We start from the raw sequence: 5,235 nt of genomic DNA on the forward strand, positions 1-5,235 counted from the left end.
TGGGACATTCACATTAAGTGTGATTCACAAGGAATCACACTTGTATTAAAAAAAAAATGAGTTAGATCTGTATTTATTTAGCTAAAGGGATATTTATAATATACTATTAAGCAGATATTTTAAAAAGCAAGCATCATGTATAGCATGATCCTAAAGCAAAACTTACATATGTGCACATAAATTTGTTTATATTTGTATGAACATGGAGACAGTATAGAAAAATACCTATCATGCTTTAACAAGATTACCTTAGTGGGGTGAAAGCAAATGGAAAAGAATTAAATTTCCTATATGTATTTTTGGACTGTTTCACTTGTTGAGTATATGTCACTTTCATATTTAATTCTCCTGTCCTCACCCCTCTTTTCCCCTGAGGCAAGCAGACCTAATTTGTTTCACTTTAGATCAATTTAAACTGTTCTAGAATCTTACATAAATGGATTCATACACTTTTGTGTCTGGCTTCTTTTGGTTCACTGCTGTGTCTATGAGATTCATCCAGATTGTTGAATATATTTGTAGTTCATTTCCTTTTGTTGCTAAGTTGCATTCCATTCAAGTGGTATATTACAATTTGTCCATATCCTGCTAATGGACATTTGGGTTGTTTCTAGATTTTGACTATTGTAAATAAAGCTGCTGTGAACATTCTTTTTTTTTTTTTTTTTTCATGAGACACCCTCAGACATTTTATTAGGGGCTTAGAAAGGGTCCTACAGGATCTTCCTCTGTGTTCCCAAGGGTTATGGGCCCAGGAATAGATCAGATCTGGACGTAGGACAAGGTGACATCACCGTGGATCTCCACCAAGTCCACCCTCTGGAAGGCTGAGAGGCGATGGGAGAAGTTGAAGAGGTGCTGGCCATTGGCATACACCTTGAAGCGATCTGCACCACAACAAACGGACAGATCAAAGAGCTGTCCAGGACCAAATGGGTTGTAGGGGACCTTCCTCTCCTCAGATCCCCAAGAGCCATTCAGAAAGCTGTTCCGAACCACAGTGCCCTCAGTCATGTGGGGGTTAATGTGCAGAGCCGTGTCCCCAGAGGAGCCCACCTTGAAGTTGATGACAAAGCTCTTGGCTGTGGGGGGTATGTAGCCCTTGATAATGATGGTTCTTCAAGCTATGAGCCCCCCTTGCAGTCTCCCATTAAGTGGCACGGGCGGGTTGAAGGCTGGGGGTCCCTCCATGGTAGGCAGTCTGCTTTGTTGTTGATAGTACTGTCCGGGACTTGGGTACGCCTGAGCAGGCATGGGCATCTGGTTTGAGGGGGGCTGGCCTCCAATGAAGTTAATTGATTGAAGCATCAGGTCGCCATCCACATGCAGGTGGGTGGCCATCTGCAGCAGGATCCGGTGCTTAAACTCATGGAAGGGAGTCCCATTCACCACCACCTGGAGAATTTCAGGGACAGAGGAGCCTGGTGGGCTGCAGTGCATGGGGTGACAAAGAGTTGGATACAACTGAAGCTACTAACACAAATCTCAATCTCGCAAGAACACAGAGGGGCAAGAAGATAAACGCGAAACATGTCAGAAGGGTCTCCATGGTGGAGGAATGGCAATAAGAAAAAGAGATGAGAGAATTTGTATTTAAAAAGTTCTAAATGAAAAAAAAAAATTAAAAGAAAAAGAACTGGCTAACAGGCAGAAAAGAAGGAAAAGAAAAGAAAAAAGGGAGGAGGGAGGGGAAAGGGAAAGAGGGAAAAAGAAGAAAGAAACGGCGGGTGGGAGGGAATAAGGGAAGAAAGGCAGGCAGGCAGGCAGACAGGAAGAAAGCTGAACATTCTTGCACAATAATTTTTTTATTGAAGTATAGTTGATTTGCAATGTTATGTCACTATCTGCTATACAGAGAAGTGATTTAGTTATACATACGCATACATCGGAGAAGGTGATGGCACCCCACTCCAGTACTCTTGCCTGGAAAATCCCATGGGCGGAGGAGCCCGGTAGGCTGCAGTCCATGGGGTCGCAAAGAGTTGGACACAACTGAGAGACTTCACTTTCACTTTTCATTTTCATGCATTGGAGAAGGAAATGGCAACCCACTCCAGTGTTCTTGCCTGGAGAATCCCAGGGATGGGGGAGCCTGGTGGGCTGCCATCTATGGGGTCGCACAGAGTCGGCCATGACTGAAGCAACTTAGCAGCAGCAGCATACATACATCCTTTTTTATATTCTTTTCTATTATGGCTTATCAAAGGATATTGAATATAGTTCTCTGTTGCACAATAATTTTGATGTAGATTTCCATTTCTCTTGGATACATACTTAGTATTTGAATTACTGACTCAAAAGATAGATATATAAGGATGCAAGAACATATTTTACTATTGAAAATTAAACAAAACAATAAAAACATTTCCAATGAAAACTTTGAAGAAAGAAAATGAATCTGTACTTCAAAAAGATAATAATCATTGCTATCTTTTTGTCTACTCCCTCCCCTCCCAATAGGTGTTTGCGTTTTGTCTGTCAGTTCTTAGGCTTCCCAGGCCAGACCAGTGACCCACTACTTTTCAGGATGAATCATCAAAGATGAGGAAATTCTAATGCTATACTTGCCCAACAGGAACTCGATTTAGATAACACCCACAAGAAGCCTTCAGATTCAAATGATAATTTAAGAGAACTGCTAACACACAGGAAAAGCAGCTTCCATAATCGGAAACTTCTTGCAAATCAAACAAAACAAACCTCATAACACTCCTTTTCTATAATAATAAGATGCCACCAGAATAGATACTTAGCATGAAAAAGAAGAACCGAGTCAAATCAATACATCAAGAAAAAGAGTAGCAGAAGTAACCCTACTGCAAGGGAGAGTTTATAAACAAACTGAACTAAACCTTGGTAACTTTCCAAACTTAAACTGAAAGTCCAGAATGCTACAAAAATCCAGTCAATAACAATGAAGACCTATTCTAGGAAGGATTGGCTAGAATAAACACTTTTTTTTAAGTGTTAATAAAAGGGCACTGCATGGACGGAGGAGCCTGGTGTACATGGGGTCAGAAAGAGTCAGACACGACTGAGCGACTTCACTTTCACTTTCACACCATCAATGACAGATTTTAGGGGTACCTGCTAAACCCATGGTCCACTGTCACCCTTTTTCTTAGAAGTGGCCTCGAGTTTTAACTCATAGGAGGGTCAGAGTATCAGTATTTCCTCTAGGATATGGCTGTTTGGACCAGAGATGGGTCTTTTACAGTTCAAGTTTGGATTCTAAGTGTCATGGTAAGAATGAATTATTTTGTGCAAGTAGTAACATGGTCTGATATAAGAATTGAAAAGATCTTGGAGGAATAAATTAGCAGGCATTTGCAGTAGTTCAGGTGAGAGATAATTAAGGTCAGCGATGGCAGTGCGAGAGAAGCCCTGCTGCTGCTGCTGCTGCTAAGTCGCTTCAGTCGTGGCCGACTCTGTGCGACCCCATAGACGGCAGCCCACCAGGCTCCGCCATCCCTGGGATTCTCCAGGCAAGAACACTGGAGTGGGTTGCCATTTCCTTCTCCAATGCATGAAAGTGAAAAGGGAAAGTGAAGTCGTTCAGTCGTGTCAGACTGGTAGCAACCCCATGGACTGCAGCCCACCAGGCTCCTCCATCCATGGGATTCTCCAGGCAAGAGTACTGGACTGTGGTGCCATGAGAGAAGCCCTAGAGAACCCTTCAACATCTACAAGCCAGGGAGAGGAACAGAGGATTTCTGAAGTAACTGACATGTAGGCCTAAAAGACTATGGGGTCTTGAAAGCTAAGACAGAAGGAGTTTTTGAGAAGGAAGAAGTGATCCATTGTGACTTGAGAAGCAATGACAAGGAGCCTGTTTGTGAAGAAGACAACACTCTTTAAAGAGAGCAGAGAAACGGGGCTGTAGCAGGAAGAAGATAAAGTGACAAGGAAGTGACTATAGCATGTTTGTACTTTCTTGTTGCATTGCAGAAAAAATCTAAAAGGCCATGTTCTTAACCTGACATACGAGAATGCAGGTGATGAACTGCACAGAGGTCAGGAGGGCACAAAGCAAAGCAGAGAAATCCATGGAAGTGGGTTGAGCCAGGAAATCACCAGCAAGCCGTGCTCACCTCCTCAGCTCATCTCTGATCACTCTTCCTGTCCCCACTCCCACCACTGGGCCTTCTTTCACCCAGAAACAAGCCAAGCTGCCTGCGGCTTTGAGCCTGGGCACAGGCTGTTCTTTCTGTCTGGAGTACTCTTCCCCTCTCCGCCTCATTAACTCAAAATTGTATTTTCACCTTCACTTTAAATGTCTCATTCCCAGAGAGGTCTTTCCTGGCCCTTTTCTCTATCCCACCTGAAGGAAACACCACCATTACGTTCTCTCATAGCACCTTGGTTTTTTTTCCTTTTCTTTTTAAAAAATATTTATTTATTTGATTGCATCAGGTCTTAGTTGTAGAACAGGGGATCTTTTAGCTGTGACCACCCTGTTCTTTTCTCCTACAGTACTCTTTATCACATACAATGACAGATTTACCAAGGAATGATTTCTTTAACATCCATCTACTCCCTCAGACTAAATTTCGTGAGAACAGGAATTTGTGTCTGTTTTCACAGTACAGTTCTTGGCAATGGGATCAGATCAGATCAGTCGCTCAGTTGTGTCCGACTCCTCGAGACCCCATGAATCGCAGCACACCAGGCCTCCCTGTCCATCACCAACTCCTGGAATTCACTCAGACTCACGTCCATTGAGTCAGTGATGCCATCCAGCCATCTCATCCTCTGTCATCCCCTTCTCCTCCTGTCCCCAATCCCTCCAGCATCAGAGTCTTTTCCAATGAGTCAACTCTTTGCATGAGGTGGCCAAAGTACTGAAGTTTCAGCTTTAGCAATGGGATAAATGCCCAAATATCAATGTATATTTATTTTAAGACTTAATGAACCTGTTCTTGTACCCTCTCCACATCACCCATGATCTCTGGATACTAACAGTGTAGCAATGATAACAGATCTTATTTAATCTGTTACATGTCAATCAGTGTGCTAAGAATTTAATCTATACCATCTCATTCACCCAGGTAAATAGCAGGGAGGGAACACAGCTCCACCCATCAACAGAAAATTGGATTAAAGATTTACTGAGCATGGCCCCACCCATCAGCACAAGACCCAGTTTCCCCCTCAGTCAGTCTCTCCCATCAGGAAGATTCCATAAGTCTCTTATCCTTCTCCATCAGAGGGCAGACAGACTGAAAGCCTGTCTGC

The 5,235-nt window shown here is 43.0% G+C and overlaps 1 pseudogene; it reads right to left on the reverse strand.

The window, feature by feature from the left end:
• Window positions 1-441: 441 nt before the first annotated feature.
• LOC102389338 lies at window positions 442-1,522 on the reverse strand (annotated as a pseudogene).
• Between the last annotated feature and the right edge of the window lie 3,713 nt (window positions 1,523-5,235).

The sequence above is a fragment of the Bubalus bubalis genome, chromosome 9 (genome assembly GCF_019923935.1).
Source record: "Bubalus bubalis isolate 160015118507 breed Murrah chromosome 9, NDDB_SH_1, whole genome shotgun sequence".
Taxonomy (NCBI): Eukaryota; Metazoa; Chordata; class Mammalia; order Artiodactyla; family Bovidae; genus Bubalus; species Bubalus bubalis.